The 14,764-nt window shown below is 48.7% G+C and overlaps 1 pseudogene; it reads left to right on the top strand.

The window, feature by feature from the left end:
- The first annotated feature begins 2,280 nt into the window (after positions 1–2,280).
- Positions 2,281–3,222, top strand: LOC134098303 (trace amine-associated receptor 1-like; annotated as a pseudogene).
- Positions 3,223–14,764: the final 11,542 nt, after the last annotated feature.

The following is a 14,764-nucleotide window of genomic DNA, read 5'->3' on the forward strand; positions in this document are numbered from 1 at the left end:
ACTCCCTATACTTGCTGAGAGATCCAGAGATCATTGTTTGCTGCTAAAGGCCTTTCTATAGTGTTTCTATGGCCTTTGCACAGGCTGGGAATCCTCACTTTTGGCACTCTCCCAGCCACTGATCTATAAAGAATAGGTATTCTTTATAGATCAGTGCTCCCAGCCCCCAAGTTTGACTAGGGCACAGCTACTTGTGTTGACCCCTAATAACCCTGCACTGAATCTCAAAACAAAAATGGCCTCACCTGCTGTCAATCTAGTACACTGAAATAATGCGTGTATTGTACAGTAGGCATATTAAAAAACCTTAGCACACAGTGTTCAGTTAGGCAGGCCACTGAATCTCAGCTTCTCTGAGTGGCCCAACTGCGTTTATCTAGGATAATATTGACACATCACAGACAGAGATAAAACCACTCAGGACAGGACTACACAATGTTGACATATTGCCAGTGGTGAAATAAGTAGGGCCTACCGAAACTCTTAAAAAAAGAAAAACTGAAACTGAGTACTTATGTAAGTAAAAGTTCAACAAACCAAAGAAATATTTACTCTAGTAAGAGTAGAAGTAGCCTACCACAATGACAACCCTTCTTAAGTAAAAGTAAAAAGTTACTGTACTTGCTTTTAACAGCCAATGGCTTTGAGGACTGGGCCTTCCACCCCACCTTCACCATTATGGGCAGATGAAGCGTTTTTTTTTTTTTTTAACTCTGTGACATCTTGCTGGTATCAATGGAGGCCTACTTATAAGTAAAAGTTCTTGCATAATGATTTATTCTTTTAATGTCTATATTCTAATAGGCGGTCAGGTAGGCATTTGGGGGGGGGGGGGTGATCATAAAATGTAACATATTGTAGAAATGCAGTGGACTGAAAGTATAGATAATTGCTGCAAAATGTAACAGAGTACTTGACCTGACCTAAATGTTCCATTGCCTCGCTGGAGCTTTTAAAAATAAATGGAACCCAGATCTGCATTTTTGTGAGGGACAGGGACTCTACTTTTGGCTGATACAAATTAAACTCACTTGACCGCAACGGCAAAGATCCAGGCCGGTTGATATGGTTATAATCATACTCAATCCCTTCGGTAAGCTCATATCATAGCTGTCCACCTTCATGTTTTTTTTGCGGGTTTCTCACCTATTTTATACAGCTCTTTTCCCGCTGTCTTCCCATTTTAGTATTTTCCTGTAAAATATCCTGTATTTTAAAACTCTAAAACATGAGCTCTTCCATCGGACCTGTCAGTCTCTCTACAGTTGTGCTGTTGCTACTGCCTTGCCTTTCCAGCAAAACAAATGTTTTCAAAGCATCGTTTTGCTGGCTTGAAGGCAACCTTAGAGTGATGTTGGCCTTTTTAAGATATCAGCGTGCTTGTTGTGAGAGCACGATTTGACGCCAATCTGTGAGCAAAGTCACGTTAGACCTAGCTTCACAACTCGCTTTACTGCAGCAGCTTTGTAGTGCGAATTCTTGCCGTCAGGCCGAGGGTTAGCAACAGAAAGACGAATGTTGACATTTTCCCGTATTTTGGGTGAATAACCCAGGAAATTTCCCTTATTTTCAATGTTCAACGTTGACAGCTATGCTTGCCCATGTGCTTCACGCACACTGCCGCCCCTCATGCAATCACCAGCCGTACTTCTCCCATCCCAGGGTGCCCTACAGACATGCTTCACCCCTCTCTGGTGTCCCTCACCTATCCTGGGGGTCCCTAATAAGGCTCACACATTGGGCAAGCTTCTGACGACCTCACGGCAAGCCATCCGACTTCTGACACCATTTGTAGGGAATGGACAGTGTAGTGACCCCCCACCCTGTCTTGGACCCGGAGCTGTACCGCAACGCCAAAGAGCCAGGCCCATTGGCATGGCAGTCATAGTGTTTACGGATAAAAGCATCTGCTAAATGAATGAATGTAAAACAGCCTCTTTCTCCATCTTCTTCACATGCTTGACTTCTAACAACCTTTTTTAGGCATAATCTTGCATGCAATCTACCTCTAATTTTTCCACATTTGTTCTGGTATTGTTGCAGCTGTAAGCTATTACAGCCTAAACTGCACAGTATTGTGGCCTGAACCAGAGTTGTGTCAGATGATGCCTTCTATGGAAAAAGGCATGTTTACTGCTGTGAGTCGTGTTACTCTTTTTTTTCACCACACGTGTTTGCATCCCTGGCTGAATTTAGGGTTAATGGTTAGTTCAAACAAAGTCCTTAGCTACCAGAGCCCTTATTAGACATTCTCTGTTAGCTACCTAGCAATGGTCAGAGATGTTTCAAAAGGCTAGGACTCATAATAATAACTCCTGTCCTAAGTTCACATATCCAACTGTTATTCGTATGACTCTCTATGTTTTCCTTGGGAGTATAGCTGTCATAACAGTGGTTGGTAACCTGCTGGTCATCATCACTGTGATCCATTTCAAACAGCTCCACACACCTACAAACTACCTCATTCTCTCCCTGGCTATAACTGACTTGCTTTTGAGTGTTTTTTTGACGACACCATGCATGGTGCGTTTTGTGGAAACCTGTTGGTATTTTGGTGACTTGTATTGTAAGATTTACTCAGGTACTGATGTGATGCTTTGCAATGCATCCATTTATAATCTATCTTTCATTGCTGTGACTGTGGTCATGATTTTTATCAGCTGGAGTGTCCCTGCCCTTGCAGGATTTGGGATGATTTTCTTTGAGCTCAACATTATGGGCTATGAGGAGTTTTACTACAACAATGTCTACTGTGAAGGAGCTTGCATTTTCTTTATGGGTGAAGTAGCTGGGGTTGTGTGTTCCATTCTATTACTTTACATTCCAGGAGTTATAATGCTCAGCATATACAGTATGCAAAGATTTATGTCATTGCACAGAAACAAGCTCGGTCAATTCAGGACAAGCACCATACAAATGGGAAAAATTCCTCAGGCCCCTCCAAAATCGAGAGAAAGGCTACAAGAACACTGGCCATTATGATGGGTGTATTTTTAATACTCTGGCTGCCATTTTTTTTGTTTCACAACTGATCCACTTACTGGTAATGCCATTCCACCTTTGATATTTGATATAGTTGGGTGGATAGGATTTTTCAATTCAACCTGTAACCCTATTGTATATGCACTGTTTTACAGCTGGTATAGAAAAGCGTTCAAAATGATCTTGTTTGGTGAAGTTTTTCAGCCAAATTCATCAAGCATAAACTTGTTTTCTGGTTGAGGGGCAGCTGTGTCACAGATCGAGTGAGTCTCAACTCTTTTGCCACAAGTCCAAATCAAGTCTAAAGTCTCTAACCATCTGATCTGTCCCTAGCACTGTATTGTTAAATGTTATGAACTCAACAGAACTGAACTGAACAGTGTAACCACGTTTTGGGCACAGCTTGGAGTGAGATTAGTCTAGTTTTTTTTTTAAGAATTGTTCTAGGCCTACAATGAGAGACAATTTAATAAAGTAAGTGCACTGTTTACTAAGATGAGTGCACCATTTACTATTTACTAAACAAAGTGTATACTGTAGTTGAATCTAATTGATGTAGTAAAACTTGCACACTATTTAGGAAAAGGAGCTAGTGCACGCATAGACAAATGATGTGAGCCTGCGCAAAGATGTGAAATAACTAAATTAGGCGGGTCTGGGGCATACCCCAGAAGAGCATTTTGAAAAGTAGGCTATCCCCTAAAATAATGATTTCTGGAAAGAAACAATCCTTTGAGGCCTTGGCAGTGTAATTTGTCTTTATAAGGGTCATCCATCCTATATCTTGTTTTTGCATTTTTCAGGACAGTCAGGGATTTTTTAACCCGACTCTCGCCAGATCCTTGTAGTTTCTAATCTAATGCAACTAGATGCACCGCATAGCGGTACACAATATGACCGCCGCTCAGTTCTGCACATTCTCTCCACCAAAAACAAATTACGCTTGTCAACTTTCCTGTATCTCCGATTTGTGCAATATATGTAGGCCTATATATCCCCTACTCTTGCAGCTCATGTGTATATGTGTGTGCATGTGTGAGTTTGCTTGTATAAAGATGTGTGTGTGTCTGTGTGTGTGAATGCGCATGTGTGTGTGTGTGTGTGTGTGTGTGTGTGTGTGCGTGTGTGTGTGTGGAATCTGTGGAAGTGTGTTTATCTGTGTGTGTGTGTGTGTGTGTGTGTGTGTGTGTGGAATCTGTGGAAGTGTGTTTATCTGTGCGTGTAAATCTGTTGATGTATGTGTGCACACTTTTTAAACTAAGCCCCCTGCTGCCTCAACATGAAAATGGCAACCGGTCCAATACTCACTTTATTGGAATTTAACAGTAAGGCAATTTAATTTTGACAAGTCTTTGACATTTTGTCTTCCACATTCAATAAAGGGTTGGTATGAATGTTGAGTCATGTTTCATGAAACAGTCATGAATGCTTCATGTGCAGTTCATGACAGCTGTTATGTGTTATGAACGAACCGGTCAAGTAAAGTGTTACCAAATACTTTAACCTACTGAGATACTGAAATACAGATGAATAGCCTATGTTTGTTCAATAATGTCTAGTCAGTATACCAAATAAGGGAGGCCTAAACTGTGGTAATAAAATATGAAGATTTTGGTAGTTTGGGCTTTTCGTGTATCCTTCTACTGTAGCCATTTAGCCATCTATAGGCCTGAATAATATGCAAATGAAATTACACTTGTTAAACTCACCTCAATAAGTATTTTGCAATCATTTAATCCACCATGGGCAATGCTAAAGTCACTGTTACAAACAGACTACCATTATTTTTTTACTCTTATGAGACAAGGGTAGGGTACACTTTCGTGTAGTCTGGTATGAGATGGGTCTTAAACGTTATGGGGGGGCACTGACTCTGCCATGCAGGCCCGGGGTGGCTAATCGGTAGATGCGGGAGGATTCCCGGTGGGCCGTTAACGTTTTGGGCCGGTCTGAATATTTTGAGCTCAAAGGAATACGCCACCCAAAAATGAAAATAAGCCAGTCTCGGTCACCCCCAGAGTTAGAACAGTGAAAAAAACCCGGTTAAAATCAATCCGGGCATTGTCCTGCTTTGGGAGCAGCGTTTTTAGCTTTAGCTTAGCACAGTTGCTGTAAATGAAGGGTGTCAGTTAGCACGTCCTCCAAAAAAGTGACCGAGACATCTAATTTTTTTTCTAAATATATCTTGGGAGAAGTGTGTTCAGAACAAGTACAAAACATAATGCAAAATTGAACGAGGCTATTACCTGGGCAGATATTTACTTGGAACTATATTCAGCCTCATCACAGGTGAAGCACCGCTAGTCTCACGTAGCACTTGAAAACTCCTAACTTCGACTGGAACTTCACGGAATGGGATTAAAGTGCTGCTGCATGAGAACCTTGTGCCTATCTAGGAAATTTGTGATGGCATCACGAAATATTAACTTAAGGATCGTGATACCATCAGCTTATATTTATTATGGCTTTAATGTGAACTTTGAGATATGCTTATGTTCTCCCTTGAACGCTGTGCATCGTTCTTTTCACAAATACACCATATTTTATTTTTAAGCAAATAAAGTTGTTTACTTAAGATTACTGAGCGTTTTATCAACGTTTAGTCCGCGAAAATATTCTCGTTGCACCGGTAGGGATGCTGGTGAGACGTGATCCCATCACAATCTTCGAAATATCATGACGGTATCACGATGTAACAGATTAATTTCCGTGATGCCATCACGACTTGCCGACTGAGTTGTTGTTTGTACAAACATTCAACATCCAAAACTATAACTGAAAAACGTCGACACTGACGAATGTAATACACTTTGTTAATTTGTGCTACGTTATAAAAATAAAACGTAGACACTGATTAAAAGATGCACTTGCTAATTTGTGCTACATTCTTATCAACGATCATTGAAAAACTACTGTCGCGACCAAACAGGCCGGTTTGACTTTAAGGGGGATTCTTAGTCCCTGAGCACAACCCAATTTTCTGTTCCCCTATTAGGAACTTTTTAGGACCCCCTGACCACAAGAAACACGGACACACAAGTGCAGATGACCAATATTTATTGAGGACTTCCCCGCAGTCTCTTTCCATCATACATTCTGCAGCAGTAGGCAGTTACAATTCATCAACCAATAGAAAACAGTCCAGTGAAACACACAATATAACAGTTCATACACAACACCACAAGGCTTGGCTAAGCTACTATTTAAAACCCACTCCAAATGTAGAATCACCACAAGGCTAGCTAATATAGCACAGCAAAGTCATAGGGTCCACTGCTGCAGCCCTCAGATCACCTCCTGCCGGGAGGTCAAGTCCCATACCACATAAATAGACACACAAACAGAAAATTAAATCTTACACATAGGGGGACCCATTGGCTCTGCCACAGCCAACTCACTGAATCCCCCAAAATCAAACCAAACAAAACAACCACAAACCAAAAATAAATTGTCAATAACCCACTATCACATTTACAGAGAACAGGTCATAACCAGCTTGAATGTCCACAGCACATCCGTGCACTTAACTGGCGGCCAGTAGTCCTCCCAGGGCGCAGCGGGAAGAGCTCACAAGAAAGTTCCGTTTGAACGTTCCCACGTCCTCTTCTGCTCACTGATAGGCTGGAACGCACCCTCACACGCACCCGGAAGCTCCGCCCACTCGCTGCAGTCTAGCGGGAGAGGAAAACACACAGGCTCAGCATCCAAGGCCAGTACCAGACCCACTCACACAGTCACTTGCAGGCATAGTTACGTTCCTTGAAGTCGGATTGAATGCGCCACATCAACAGCCAACCCCGATCTCCTCCGCCGCCTGTCTTCCACGAGCCGCTGCCTGAGAAGGAAGTAAACAGATCGCTAAGCCATTGCCCAGCCGAACTAGCCAGCCTCAGTCACTCACTCAGAACTCTTACGTCCCTCCACTGTGGATCGTCTTGGCACATCAGCTACACTCCCAGCTCCAGCCCCGTCCAGCCCGATCGGCACTGGCAGAAGAGAGAGAAAATGAAAGGGAAGAGAACACAAACATACACAGCCACCACGAGCAATACGACTACACGCTACAGTCCACAAACGAAAACTCCGTCCGACTTGTCCTCTGCACCGGCGTGTCTCGTAACCCTGCCCGTTCTCCACAACAGAGTCATACCTGGGATTTTATACCACAGTCAGCCAATGCAAACGTCCCTCGCCGATCAGCTGCTGGCCCGGTGCTGATTACTGGCGTCTGGCCGCCAGTTAGCTCATCAGCAAATGTTACGAGCACAAGACACAATCAAAACACAGTTGAGACAGATATAAACAAACACACGTGTAGTTTGCCCCGTAGGGACGTGACACTACTTCCTCGTTTGGGGCTGACGTTGTCACCTGACAGCACATGACTACGCTTGCTTTCCGGGCCTGACAGTACAGGGGGCCTGTCCAGTGCAGGCTGCAGCTGGACGGTTGTGGAAAGATCAGATTCTGATCGGATATGCAAGATAACGGATTTCGACTGCCAGTGTGAACTAAGAGCCTGAAATTAATAGGGGCGGGACTTAGGCTGCGTTCAGACTGCCAGCCAAAATCCGATTTTTTGCCCATTCAAGATTTGAATCGGATGTTACTTTAGAAGTCTGAACAGTGACAGGTCACATGAAATCCGATTTTTACTGTTTACTTGAATGTGAAGAGCAAATTGATTGGTGGGGAAGGCTATCAAATGATTAACGATACAATGTGACAGGACAAACAGTGTCTCATTTCATAACTAGCGTAAATGGCTAGCAGGCTAGCCAGTGTTCAGTTAGGCAAGCACTCAATAAAGCCAGCAGGGGGACAGGTAGATGGCAGGCTAGTCAGTGTTCAGATAGGCAAGCTCTCAATAAGGCCTGCAGGGGGACAGGTAGATGGCAGGCAAGTCAGTGTTCAGATAGGCAAGCTCTCAATAAGGCCTACAGAGGGACAGGTAGATGGCAGGCTAGTCAGTGTTCAGATAGGCAAGCTCTCAATAAGGTCAGCGGGAAAATGAGGCCACTTGGTATCCCAATCAGGGGCACAGATAGGCAAGCTCTCAATAAGGCCTACAGAGGGACAAGTAGATGGCAGGCTAGTCAGTGTTCAGATAGGCAAGCTCTCAATAAGGCCAGCGGGAAAATGAGGCTACTTGGTATCACAATCAGGGGCACAGCTTACGCATGTAACCTTCAGGCTACGTCAGGCAGTTCAGCACACGTGAAGCAATCCACAGCAATTCCACAGCAATTCCACAGCAAGGACACAGCAAACAGTGAGGCACTTCAAACAGTGAGGCACTTCAAACAGGTCACACACTCGGTAGCAGGGTGAACTAAGGCCTGGATCACATAGCAGAAGATAATGTAACTTGTGCCCGAGGGGGGGGGGGGGGAGGAGAGCCGCCACTTGTCTTGCAGAGCAGGGGGAATACAGGCGCACAATAACAATGCACGTCAGAAGTGTTATTAGGTTACACGTCGTGGAATGGCCCACCAAACACACAGGCAAATATACAGGAGACACTTAGCTCGTAGCCAGGCGGACGTCTTCAGCTCTTCCGAGATCCAAGCAGTCGAGCCGTAACGTGGTTGGTTCTCTTCCACAGGAACGTAGAATCCGTAGCTGCCAGGGTACCCGTTCCACAGTGCATTCACTCCGGTTCGTTCACGTCCTCCTCGTCGGATCATCAGCCCCCGTTGGATCCGTCTTTAGCCCGTGTGCCTGTGCTGCCAGTCAGATCCCCCTCCAGACGAACTTCCTAACTCTTCGTTTCCTGGGGTATAAAAAGCACTCCCCAAACCCATGCACCAATCACAGAACATTATTTTACCCGCTAAACACCTGCAGTTAATGGGCTAATAGATGGACGATTGAATGAATGTTTTGTTTACAACTGGTCACAGCGGGCCGCCATCTTGGCTTAGTGTAACATGTAAATAGTCCCCAAGGAATCTATTCCCTTCACCATAGTTCCGCCTGTTCCTCTAGGCACCCCGTGACACCCCCCCACACTAAAGGGTTCTAGTCCCTGGAACCCACATCTATTCCGCCCAGTTGTCATACCTCACTGGTGGTCTTCCTTGGGTGTCCCTCTGAGAGTGTCTGTGCTGCGGCGGGGGACTTTCTTCCACCACAGGCGTCGGAGCCCGAGGGGCTAGGGCCCATCCCAGCAGGATGCTACAGATGTCTCGGGTCCCTCAGGGGTCGGGCTGTCTACCATTGGGTAGTTGGGGCAAGGCCGAAGTAGGTTGCGGTGAAGTACCCAGTCGGGACCAGACCTTCCTTCGGGTCTCACGGTGTAAACCGGCACGTTTGGTCGGGGGCAGCCAACCACCACATAGGGTCCAGATTCCCACCGGTCACTTAATTTACCTCGTCCTCGACGCTGGTGTTCTCGGACAAGCACCCGCTCACCGGGTAATAGAGGGGCATCTTGGGCTGTGCGGTCGTACAGTCGCTTGTTCTTTGCAGCGGCAGCACCCAAGTGTTCAGTGACCTTCTTGTAGGCATAGCGGAGGTGTTGGTGGTGCCGACCCACCCAGTCTGTAGTGCTCTGGGCCCCCTCTGGCTGTGCTACTCCTAGGAGCATATCAGTGGGCAAGCGGACATGTCTCCCAAACATCAGATACGACGGGGCATAGGCTTGGAGCAGTGAGGGGAGGTATTCTACCCACCGATCTTGTTGTTCTTTTTCCAGAGTCCCTAGTAGACCCAGCAGGGTCTGGTTGAAGTGCTCGCATCCCCCGTTACCCTGGGGGTGGTATGGGGTCGTCCGTGTCTTCCGACAGCCATACAGCTGGCACAGTTCTTGCACAACCTTAGCTTCAAAATTCGGGCCCTGGTCTGAATGGAGGGTCTCCGGGCACCCGAAAGGCTGGATCACATTACTCCACAGTGCCCTGGCAGTGGTGATGGCAGTTTGGTCGGAGGTGGGGATGGTCCAAGCGTACTTGGTGAACAGATCGGTGGCAACCAAGATGTTCTGGTACCGGTCAGTTGGACGACTCAGCGTCAGAAAGTCGGCGGCAAGGATGTGAAGGGGGGCTTTAGGCACTATGGGGACCAAGGGGGCTCGGGCATCTGGTCTCTTCTTATGCAACGTACAGCGGGGGCAGCTGAATTAATGTACTCACAGATTCTTCCATCCGCAGCCAATAGAAGTTCCTTCGGATCAGGGATAGCGTCCTCTCCTGGCCCTGATGGCCCATGTCAGTATGGTAGGCCTTCAGAAGAGCCTGGATCTGTGGCTGTGGCACAACCACCTGCAACATAACCTCATGGGTTGCATTGTCTTGCATTGCTCTGCAGAGTACCCCTTCCTGTAGACTCAGCTTACCCCAATGGCTCAACATCTGCCTCACGGTCTGCGTTTGTGCCCTCCTCTCCTCTGCTGGAGGCAACGCCCCACGCTCCAGGTACACATGGACCACCCGCAGATCTGGGTCCACCGCCTGCAACTCTGCCCACCGTCTTGGGTTCCAGCCCCAGCCCACCGACACCACACCTTCATCTGTCCCTGGGGCCTCGATGACTGCTACCAGCAGTCCTTCCTCTGGCTGTGTGAATGGAGTCACGGCTGGAGGCACCTTCTCTGCAACAGGAAGCCTGGAAAGGACATCGGCATTAGTATGTTCTCTACCCGGTCGGTACCGTATCTGGTAGTCATAATTGGCAAGTTGGGCTACCCAGTGCTGCTCTACCGCCCCCAGCTTGGCCGTGTGGTTGTTGTCTGTCACCACCATCACCTTGGCACCCCACAGATAGTCTTTGAATTTCTCACTCAAGGCCCACTTTAGGGCTAGGAGTTTGATCTTGAAAGAGCTATAATTGGAGTCGTTGCGTTCCGCGGGATGGAGGCTTCGACTCGCATACGCAATAACCCTCTCCACTCCCCCTTGTTGTTGCGCCCAGCCCAGGGTTGCTGGCATCAGTGTAGAGGGTAAAAGGCTGGGAGAAGTCTGCATAAGCCAAGATGGGAGCCTGCAGCAGCTCAGCTTTCAGCTTTTGAAAGGCAGCGTCGCACTCCAGGCCTCAGGTAACGGTGGGAGAACCCCTACCACGAGAACGTCCGGTGCCAACAAGAAGCTCATTCAGGGGTTTGGCTATCTTGGAGAAGTCTTTTATGAAGCGCCTGTAGTACCCCACAAAACCCAAAAAGGACCGTACCTGTTTGACGGTTTTAGGAGGTTGCCATTCTTGCACCGTGGATACCTTTTCTGGGTCAGGGGCGACGCCTTGGTAGCTGACGCAGTGGCCCAGGAACTTGACCTCTTGCCGGAATAGCTGGCACTTATCTGGCCGTAGTTTCAAGCCGTACCGCTCCATAGCTCGAAATACTTCCTCCAGATGTCTCAAGTGGGTGGGGAAATCGGGGGAGAAGACGATGACATCATCAAGGTACACTAGAGTGGACTCGACCAGCTGACCCCAGAGGCATCTCTGCATCAGCCACTGGAAGGTGGCCGGGGCATTGCAGAGGCCAAAGGTCATCCTGTCCCACTCAAAAAGCCCAAAGGGTGTGGTGAACGCGGTCTTTTCTCTGTCTTGCTCTTCTACTTGCACCTGCCAGTAGCCGCTGGCCAGGTCCAAAGTGGAGTACCAAGCTGAGACAAACTGGTGAGAGAGTCTTCGATGCGGGCAGGGGGAAAGCATCTTTCTTGGTCATACTGTTCAGTTTGCGGTAGTCAACACAGAACCTCCAGGCGCCCGTCTTCTTTTGGACCAGTAAAATAGGGGCAGCCCACGGGCTGCTGCTCTCCCGGATAATTCCCCCTTCCAACATACCTCTCAGCAACGACCGGACCTCCTGGTAGAGGGTGGGGGGCACAGGCCGGTAACGCTCACGGCTGGGAGCCACATCACCCATGGGGATCTGGTGTTTCACCACATCCATACAGCCGTAGTCTTCGTCATGAGTGGAGAACACGTGCTGCCACCTATCCAGAAGTTGTTGGAGTTGTTGCTCCCGTCCAAGTTTTCACCCTGCAATGACTCACAACACAGATGGTCAGGCATTTCCCCCGCTGTCGTCCCCAACCCCTGTTCTGTGTGGACAACACCCACTTCTACAACCCCAGGTCCCACTCTAGTAAAACAAACGTCGTTACCTTCGACCACTTGGGATGGTGTTACAGTGGTGACTCTGGCCAGGCCTTGGTGGTGATGCAGGTGGACTGGGTAGGGTTTGGTGTTCCTCACCCTGACTGGGACGGGCCCCCGGTGGACTGTCGCAATGGCGCGAGCCACCTCAACCTCCTTGCATTCCAGGTGTGGCTCCACTACCACCCAAACGTCCTGTCCGTGTTTTCGAGATGGCACTTTAGCCCAAACCAGGGCTTCGCTATGCGCAGGGATGGCAAGGGCATAGCGGCAGGAAACTCGAGCAGTGTCTTCACGCTCCCCCTGTGCCCGGGCGGTGTGGATGCGGTGGCAGTCTGCAAAGATGTGTTCCCAGTCTCTCACCTCTGGGATGAGGGTGTGTCGAGGTGGCTGGTCCTTGTGGTTCTGAAACAGCTGTTCCCAACAGCCAGATATGACATTCATACCCAACAAGGCTCGATGGTTGCCAAGACAATGATCCCTCAAGACAACAACCCCCTTCTCCGGGACCACAACCCCTTGGACCTGGAAGTCAGCCACTATGTAGCCGGTAAAGGGGATGTCCAGTCCGTTGGCCCCTCGCAGGGTCAGCCAGGATGTCTCAGCCTGCTGTAGTTGTTGCACATCAAAGATCTCTTTACCCAGGCCTTCTGAGAACAGAGTCACTTGTGAACCGGTATCAACCAGACACTGGACTTCTTTACCGTTGACAAGTATCTTTACGGCAGGGCATTGACCAATCAGGACATCTCTGGGGATGGGCGAGGGGTCATTTGAAGGGGTCCCAGCCACTTGACCCACAGTGGCCGGCAAAGCTAAAAATCCTGTTGTGAGGTACGTCGTGCCTCACAGTGCCGGCTCACATGTCCTGCCACTCCACATCGGTTACAGATCGGCCTACCCTCTTCATCCCACTGGAACCTGGAGCTAGTGGGTCGGGCCGCCCTGCGCTCCCGTGCGCCTTCGGAAGAAGACCTCCCTCGAGAAGGTGGTGGGCTACTTGGACGTCTCCTACGCAACTCACCCAGAAGAGTCCTAGACAGTTCTGCCATCTGTTCTTTTACATCTTTCATTATCTCAGCATGCAGTTCGCGCTTCCAGTCGGTAGTAGATGGGGGGGCAGGGGCACTGGCGCTGCGTTGCAGCCACACCCACAGGCTGTTCGTTGGTCTCCTGTTGGTCCAACTCCAGGGCCAGCGCCTCTCTTCTGATGGCCTCATAGGTCAGATTGGCATCACGGCGGAGCTGGGTCTTCAAGCACTGGCGTATGGGGCAATCACGGAGCCCCAAGAGGAACTGATCTCGCATCAAGGCATCTTCGTCACCCAGGCCATGGTCGTCTCTGTTCCTCAGGTGCACAAACAGTTCCCGCAGCTGCAGGGCAAAGGAACGGATGGACTGCGTGGGGCCTTCACGACAGTTGAAAAACTGAGCATCTTTAAGGTAAGCCAACACAGCCTGGGGCGTGCTGCGCTTCTCCTCGGGTGCAGCCTGCAGCTCTCGCTTGGCTTCTCCTTCCAACGACCCCAGAAGGAATTGTAGCCTCTGCTGTTTGGTCAGCCCTTGTAGGTCGGCCAGGTACTTCGTCTGCGACGTCCACTCTTTTAGACTCAAATCAGAGCCAGGTCCATGGAACTTCGGGGCCCAAGGGGCTCCTACGAAAACAGGCAAGACTTGGGGGCGGGTTATTGGTGCCTCGTCGGTCATATTGAGGGGTGGAGTGACTCAAACCCAGTGTAGATATCCTGCCGACTACGCCAGTTATGACCCAGCAGGGGGCGCCTGTGCGACCACTTTTCTACACTCTACACCGGGGAGCAGACCACACCCACCCAATAGACCAAGACACAAGGAATACGTTTAAAACAATATGATTTATTATAAATGTTTAAAAGAGGGGTTTTCCCTAGAGGGGAGAGTCAAAAAGAGGGCAAAGTCAATACTGGGCTGGGCCAGTTTGATCCCGTGTAGGGAAAAAGGCAAAAAGGGGCACTGTTCTCCTCGGCCACTCGGCGGGGCTGGATGGCTTGTCCTGGACACAGGTGTCGGCTCCCAACAGTCTCCCTAAAACACAGCTGATGAGACAGAGGCACAGAACAAGAGCTGGGTTACTTAGCACAGGTCAGTCGGCGCTTGGTCGACCAGGGTTCAGGTGCAGCCAGCAGGGGGGGGGGGGGTGTAAATGGTCAGTGTTCAGTTAGGCAAGCGCTCAATAAAGCCAGCAGGGGGACAGGTAGATGGCAGGCTATTCAGTGTTCAGATAGGCAAGCTCTCAATAAGGCCTGCAGGGGGACAGGTAGATGGCAGGCTAGTCAGTGTTCAGATAGGCAAGCTCTCAATAAGGCCTGCAGGGGGACAGGTAAATGACAGGCTAATCAGTGTTCAAATAGGCAAGCTCTCAATAAGGCCTGCAGGGGAACAGGTAGATGGCAGGCAAGTCAGTGTTCAGATAGGCAAGCTCTCAATAAGGCCTACAGGGGGACAGGTAGATGGCAGGCTAGTCAGTGTTCAGATAGGCAAGCTCTCAATAAGGTCAGCGGGAAAATGAGGCTACTTGGTATCCCAATCAGGGGCACAGGTTAGGCATGTAACCTTCAGGCTACGTCAGGCAGTTCAGCACACGTGAAGCAATCCACAGCAATTCCACAGCAAGGACACAGCAAACAGTGAGGCACGTCAAACA

Source organism: Sardina pilchardus, chromosome 12 (genome assembly GCF_963854185.1).
Source record: "Sardina pilchardus chromosome 12, fSarPil1.1, whole genome shotgun sequence".
Lineage (NCBI taxonomy): Eukaryota > Metazoa > Chordata > Actinopteri > Clupeiformes > Clupeidae > Sardina > Sardina pilchardus.